Raw genomic sequence first — 8,250 nt, 5'->3', positions numbered from 1 at the left:
TATAGTGAGTTTTGAGATTTCCTTTCTGGTTAAAACCCCGACCACAGATGCAGCAGCAGTATGGTTTTTCTCCTGTATGGATCAGCTGGTGCCGCTCTAGTTTATAAGCATGAGGGAATTCTTTTCCACAAACTGAACAGTGGTACTCAATCTTCTCCTTGGGATGTTTTAACAGCTCAGGTGGGATTTCTAAAGGCACGGGAACTGTCTTTCTTCCAGGACGCTTCCTACCTGTATGGGGAAAAGAATATTAACTTTAAGTTTAGAAATTTTTGGATGTGGATTTCTTGGGATGTTGATTAGATGTTGATTTCTGTAATAATCCCACACTTAAAGATAAAAGTTAGAGTTTTTAGTTCATACAGAGATGATACAGAGACAGAAGAATAATGGAAAGCCAATCAGCAACAGTTTTCTTTTCTTCAAACAAAACTAGCCCATGCTAAAAAGGGCCGTTTGAAAGAGGCTTTTGAATGTGAAGGCTGGGAATTGAACTTGCAACAAACTGAATGAAAGGTGGCTAGTCTAGGGTCTGAGTCACAGGAAAAAAAGTCACAGTTCTCTTTGCCTGTATTTTTAGTCTGAATGCAAAATGCAAATTTGAACATTTATAAGATTAATTTTGGGGCGTGCAAAGTTAATCTAATTACTGACAAAATCCCTTTTAGTCAACCTTTTTTTAAATAATTATAATGGGAGACACTGATTTTACAAACATCGGATGTTGTTGTAAAAATGTTGAGTCATTTAAAATAGCAATTGTTTTGACTGAATTTATCTAAAACTAATGTGCAATGAATGTATAGGTTTTTGTGCAAATATTTTTGACAGTACTGAAATACAAAATAGAGTGTATAAATTATATTTATACAAAATTCCTTACCAGTTGTAACTTCTGTGTTTTGCTCTACACCTTTAAAAGAAAGTTTAGTACCTGTTCTTTGTCTGTAATCATTTTGCTGCATAAGAAAAAGAATGAAAAACAGAAATGATTGTCACTTAAAAACCTCAGCTTACAGAGCAATTTGAATGTTCAGTTGGTGTACGTTCCAATGATTGCTCTAAGTGTTACAACAAGAATCCCAGTTGTTATCAGATTTCAATACAGGTTAAAGCCGAAATGACTAAGACAGCAGACAAAATGGTGGACAAATTGAACCCAGCAGAAATGCTCAGCCATGTCAGCCCCCCTCCCCAAAAGCAACATTAAAATGACCCCTCCTTCCACAGCTGTGCCTCAAACTGCGATCGCTCCCCCTGATATATACAACTAAACTTTGGAAGATGAGAAAAGACGAAGATTATTTTAAGGTTAAGGCCCTTGAAGCAAAAATAGCATATAATATTTGTAATTGGTTGATGTTCTGTCTCCCTCACTGTTTTATGTTTTGTTATATGTTTGTTAAATGGGTTTAATTGTTATTTTATCTTATTTGGGACAGTAAGATTTAAAAGTTCATTGTAAAGTCAAAGGTTTATGTCTTACGCTGCCATCTAGTGGCCACATGCGGTACGTAAAGTGGGAAGCTTGGTTTGGGAAAGAGAGGCACGTGCTGCGTGTTGGGGAGTGGTGCACATGCATGAAAAGTAAAGTTTTTTTGATGTATTCAGAACCCTGTGAGAAACGATGATCTTTTTACAAAAATTAAAAAGTGGCCAAAGAAAAGCAAGTCTGTGGAGTTTTGTGAAGCCCTTTGTGTTTAGCTCGCTGCATAAGCTGAATCAATACATTTGGCTGAGGGCAAAAGAGTTGATTTATGCTAAACAAATAAACCAAAGTTTCCGATTGATTTTCTCGTATTACTAAGGAATCACTGAGCAGAAATGAAATCACTTTCTTTCTCCTCTCTTATTTGAGTTCGATCCATCTAGTTTTGCTTTGGCGTATACATTTCTCCGTCTTTGGCTCCACCTTGATTCTTTAAGGTGAAAAGAACAAGAATAGCTGACAAACAAGCAACATTCAGAGCATTCATTTCATAAATGATTCCCAAATTTACTGACATTTGAAGAAGGCACACCTCCTGGATTTGGCTAATGTGGTTGCTGGATTACCTGGATAGCTCAGTTGGAACATGGGAAATCAGGGTTCAATTCTTAGGGGGCCCGATAAATTTCATCCAGTGTAGGTCTTCGGGCAAAATCCTTCGTACTACTGCCTATCTGTAGTCACAAGGAGGCCCGAGTCTGGGTCCCCCTTTTCTGGTTCGCAGCCCGGATAAAATACTAAGTTGTTTCAGGAAGGGCATTTGACATAGATAATTCTGCCAAACCACCTGTGCAATTTGCTGTTGCAATCCAAAAGGAAAGCGAACAATCAAACAGAATTACCAAATGTTGCAGATCGTTAAAAGAGCAAAACTTCGACTCTTGTGTTAAAAAGTCCAATTGTACACCAAAAAGAAACTATTACTCCTACTAGTACTAATAGTACTACTAGTACTATTCAAAGTTTATTTATTTAGTTCTCATTCATGACCATCTGGAAGGAGGGGGTTCGAAGCAGTTATTTCACTTTTATTTAGCTAAGATGTTGGTATTTATGAACACATCTATGTCCTTGTCGTTGGTAGGTAGGGATTTACTTGGTTTGGCCAAATCTCCATTTTTACAACCTTACATTGTTTGGTCAATAAGCTTATTGACCATCAGAATCCAATAAACAATGGCCGATATCTGTTCAATGTTTTTCTGCTGATGGTTTTTCCCAAGCTTTGAATTTTTGCAGAAGTTACATTTACAGATTTGTGTTTTATTGTTTAATTTTAGAGACATGGTTCTAAGAAAGTTACCATTAACATCTGTATTGCTCAAATGTCTTCTGCCATCACTACTTCTTTGACGCTTTTCCCGAAGACAGAAATATTGGCCTAAATGCGTCTAAATAGCAGGTATAATAAGAGCTAGCTGAACAATGCAAAGAAAAGTAGCACAGACCTTGTTTTCAAAATAAATGGGATTTTATGAGATGTTGTCTTTACTTTTATAATGTTTGAATGGTATTTATTATTTAACCCTGCTGTTTCCACAAATAGCAAATATTATAAGAGCTAAATTGTGATATTTTGAATTTAACACTATATAAGATCTAATGTGAGAATAATACAATAAAATAAACAGTAAAAAAAAATCTGTTAACTTTTTGAACACAAATAACAAATTAAAAACAGGATATAATAATCAATGACATATATGTTAACTGTGCAAATCTTGTAAAAACGGCAGTTTAATGTATTTATCTGGAAAGTGTCACTTCCATCTGGTGTTCTTCTGTGTTTGCTTTGCTCTTGGGCATTGCACTTCTCCTCTTCATGTGTTCCCAGATGGGATTGCATGTTCCCTTGATAGCCTGAGGTGGTGTCACAAACCAGGCTGTGGGGGGTATTTTCTCTGTTTCCTATGAATTGGTTTGATTTTCCCAGCTCCGTTCAATGCACACAGGAAAGCTAGAGATCACAAGGACGTGTCTTTGCAGCAAACAACCTGAGAGTGGAGCTCTGCCTACAGGCATTCAACTCTAACCTTTTCTCCACAGGATTTACTCTTTATCCATTCTTCACCTACTGCTGAGCTCTTTTTCTAGCATGCCTTGAAGGGAAGGACGCAAGCGTTTGAAGTAGTTTCATCCTTTTAACCTCCAGGACTGAAACTCTGTGTGTAAAAAATAAGAGCCAAGCAAAATATGAAAGTCATAAAAACACCAGACATAAGAACAAACTAATAGTAAGAGGGCCATTTTATACTCACTATACTGATTCTTTATTAAAGTGTCTTCTTTTTTGATTTATTGGATCTCAGGTGTCTGACCTCGGTGGTAAAGCCCAGTTCTTTTGTTTTCATCTGGACTAAAGAGTCCATGATCCTATGAACACAGATGGAGGATCAGTCCAAACATAAGAACAGCAAAACGTTTTTTTCTTTAAGTATGCAGGGTGATTTCATTATTCAAGTTTAAATAAGAAGAACCAAACCCTAAAGAAACCAAATAAATCTGACTTATCTCTGACTTGGCATCAACCAAATCCCTAACTTATGAAGACAAACTCAGAAGTGCATTTAGATGAAGGCTTTATGTACATAAAGGATTTTGAGTTTCAGATGACAATTTTTAAAAAAGTTTTCTTTTTATGCATTGTTACAATTTTTGGTCATTGTCTGTGTATTTTAATTTCTTTTGTTTAGTGGCCTGCCATTTATATTGATAGGATTTGTTTTTACTTTTAATGTTAATGCAGTGTGTGAAGCTTAACAATTACTCTCATTAAATGAACAACAGAGAAAACCTGTAGTAGATAGTATGCCCATGTCAAAGCGCAGAAAATCACTGCAGTAACATGACATTTCATTAATGGATGTGAAGACAGATACTTGCATTAAATGTTCAAAGGATGGATGTGAAAGCGATAGAAATGAAAATTAAAAAAAAAAGTTAATTATTGTCTAGCACAGGGGCGGCCAACCCTGATCCACATGAGCCTCAACCCAGCCTAATTTCCAGCTTTCTTTGGACTGCTTGATGCTGACCACCTAAACCAGGTGTGTTCAGTCAATCAGGATGTGGAATCACTTGAGCCAGTCAATCACTAGAATGACAATCAAGAAGAGCTGGAAACTGGGCAGGATTGTGGCTCTTGAGGACCAGGGTTGGCCAGCCCTGGTCTAGCATTTCAAAGATTAGTGATTTGAGTCAGACTACAAACTATGGGAATCAGGATTTTAATCACTGCTTTGAATTTTCCAACAACTAGGGTAAAGTTTCCCCTTGAAGACCCACTCTGATTAAAACTGTTTTTACCATGTTTTTGTGGCCTTTTTCTCATGACGGAGCACATAAATAAAGAAAATCAAGCTTTAGATTGCATTTCCGAGTATTTCTTTATTCAAATTGTTGAGAATCAAGGGCAGAAGAAAAATTGACATTTAAAAAAGTCCTTCAACGTTATGTAGGTACTACAGTTGGCAGGCAACAACCTCCGTACTCCATTCCATTCTGATGCATCTGCATGTAGACATCTACATCCATGTGGGTTGGATAGCTCCAATTTTGCTTGCCATTTTTGTTGCACTGGTAATGTTAAATTGGGGGTGTGAGGGGCAATAAGCTAGCAGGAGAGCATGTAAACAGAGAGGTCTCAGCAATGGGGGGGGGGGGGGGACTTTGAGGCAATGGTAGCAACTCAGAATATAATTGCAAATATACCACTGCCGTCTGCAAAAACTGTCCTAGAAAACGACATGTTTTTTAATTTAAATTTTGGTTAAACACGACCTAATTAAAAGACCACTGGGAATGCTTTTGAAGTAGCTCAAAAGATGAATGGGGTAGGTCTTAAACTGATCTAGATTTGACACGTGTTTCAAATAATGTCTATATTTGTCTCACAGCAGGGAAAGTTTTCAGCATAGAAGAGCAGGAATAGTAATAATAAAACAAACAAGCAGTACACACAAACTATAAATAAAAAAAAAACATGGAAAAAGACAATCGGCAAAAATAAATAAATAAAATAAACACAAATATTTTCATACAAACATTTTATTTAGAAAAATCTGCAAGTGGACTTAAGCATACTTGTATAACAACACATAACAGTCCCCTTTATACATACATACACATATATGTATACATATATCCTCCTGAGAACCGAGGAAAAAAAGTGTTTTACAATTTCTGTTTTTTTGTGATTTCCTATCCATTTGGGCCTAAATAAACACCTTACAATTTTAATTTTTTTAAAAATGTTTTTTATTTTAATTTCCCAACACGTCCACTGTTGAGGACAACAGGACGATATTTCTGTGAAAATAGAAGTCAATTTGAAAAATCAGAAAAAAGGAGCAGATTAAATCTTTAGAGTGATATTTACCCAAAAAACATTAAATTTTGTTCTAAAACAATAAAATTCTGCATCACTCTTTTGTTACTTGTTGGACCATCTACCTCAGAGGAAGATCGACTGGTAAATTGAGAGCTTTGTTTTTCGGCTCAGCTCTCTCACAACAACGGACCGGAACAGCAACCGCATAACTACGGACGCTCCTCCGATCCGCCTGTCAATCTCATGCTCCTGTCTTCCCATACTCATGGACAAGACTCCAAGATATTTAAACTTCTCCACCTGGGGCAGGGACACTCTACCCACTGAGAGATGGCAAACTACCTTTCTTTGGTTGAGAACCATGGCCTCAGATTTAGCAGTGCTGACCCTCATCCCGGCCACTTCACACTCTACCACAAACCAATCCAATGCACGCTGGAGGTCCCGGCTTAATGAAGCCAACAGGACAACATCATCTGGTAAAGAGCAGAGATGAAACTGTGGTCCCCAAACCAGACCTTCTCCGGCCCCTGCCTGTGCCCTAGAAATTCTGTTCATAAAAACTATGAACAGAACCAGTGATGAAGGGCAGACCTGCTGGACTCCAACGTGCACCGGGAACAGGTTTGACTGCCGGCTATGCGAACCAAGCTCCTGCTCCGGTCATGCAGAGACCGAGCAGCCCTCAGCAAGGCTCCCCGGACCCCATACTCCCATAGCACCTCACCCCATAACACATCTGGAGTGAATAAGCGAACTCCCGCATTCCCTCCAGCACCCTAGAGAGGGTGTAGAGCTGTTATACTGTTCCACGACCAGGACGGAAACCTAACTGTTGTTCCTGGATCTGAGGTTCGACCATCGGACCGACTGTCTTCTCCATTACTGTGGCCTATAGACTTTCCTAGAGAGGCTGAGGAGTGTGATTCCCCGGTAGTTGGAACAAAACTAGATCAAAAACAGATACTCAAAAATGTTATCAATGTACTGTGAAAAGTAAGAGATTGAACTCCGGTATTCACAAACTTTGGCGTCATCTTGATAGGCAGGGCGCCCTGGTAGCACAGGTGTAAACCTCTTATGATGGACGTTTAAAAAACACAAAAAAATCAAGTTATTTAAAAAAATAACAGTTATTTCTTCCTGAATCTCATCCTTTTTATCATCTGAAAGCTCCAAATCTGAATCTCTCTCAACTATCTGGTATAGAATCCTCTCTGCTTCACTTTTTTCTCCATACATTATGTGCAGTCATTAAATACATTAAAATGGTCCCGGTGTCCTCTACAGTGGACATTCATTAAATGCCTTCTGTTTTAAAACTGAAAACATGAAACTTTTTTCAGATCTAAAAATATTGTTCCTAACATGTTTATGACCAAGAATATATATAATCATCATGGTAAAAAAGGAATAGATACATAATATTTGACTTGCCTTTCACCTTTCCATAAAATTTGGTAAATGGCATGGAAGCCATCTTTGTAGAGGTAAAACTTAAAGTTACCAGCATGCAAACTCATCACATGACACATCAATGGAAAGCCCAGGATGTCCTCTACAGAGAAGAATAGGATTTGGAAAGGTATCTCTTAATTCCTTAGAAATATACAGGTAAACAAAATGTCCATTATAGAGGACATAAGTGAATGGGCCGGGTCTCAGGAGGATATATATATATATATATATATATATATATATATATATATATTTATACATATACGTATATAAATGTGTGTGTGTGAATATCAATACATATATCAATATATATATATCAATATCAATACATAATAACATCGCACTTAAATGATTTAAAAAAAAAAAGTGATTTGATTATTTACTGTATTGTCTGATTTTTTATTTATTACTTTTATTGGAGAGTGCCAGTAATATTTCGTTGTGGGGATACAATGACAATAACAATCTTTAAAAATCTTTGAATCTATATAAACATAATAAACAGGCCTTATGACTCTGCATTGCAGGTTTCCTCCTGTGGCGCTTGAATAATAAATAAATGACGGATGACATTAAGCTGAGTGGCAACATTCTGAAATAAATGTGAACATTTTTATGGAATAATCTCCAAAAAACAAGCTCAAGTGCTTATAAAAGAATTTCTGCAGGTTAGCCTTGCTAAGTCCAAAATAAAAATAGACAACAGCAGTCAGTCATCTACTTTACCTCAACCATAAAGCGAGGGGTTGCCAGGTTGGATGAGTGAAAGCCCAGATGTTAGTGATGTCCACATGGCTGCATCTGTCTTGCTCGTTGAGTTGTGTTGCTAGCAGCGCTGCCACCAATTCAAAGTCTTCTTCTTCGCCTCTTCAGCTCGACCTGCTTGTCTGTTTTCTTCTCGGAGGCGGCATTACTGCCTCCTGGCTTCAGCATTCCTCTGCGAAGGAGCGCTGCAAGCATCCAAACACACAAA

General features: G+C 37.5%; 1 long non-coding RNA gene across 1 annotated transcript; it reads right to left on the bottom strand.

Annotated features, from left to right (window-relative positions):
- Positions 1-25: 25 nt before the first annotated feature.
- On the bottom strand, positions 26-8,227 carry LOC110015352. The gene is made up of 4 exons (XR_002290542.2): positions 8,004-8,227; positions 3,748-3,862; positions 3,523-3,651; positions 26-231 (listed from the first exon to the last, which is right to left on the bottom strand). It is a non-coding gene; the product is annotated as an uncharacterized LOC110015352 (long non-coding RNA).
- Positions 8,228-8,250: the final 23 nt, after the last annotated feature.

The sequence above is a fragment of the Oryzias latipes genome, chromosome 1 (assembly GCF_002234675.1).
Source record: "Oryzias latipes chromosome 1, ASM223467v1".
NCBI classification, from domain to species: domain Eukaryota; kingdom Metazoa; phylum Chordata; class Actinopteri; order Beloniformes; family Adrianichthyidae; genus Oryzias; species Oryzias latipes.
The sequence above is the reverse complement of the archived record's forward strand: the minus strand, read 5'-3'. Positions and strand labels throughout refer to the sequence as shown.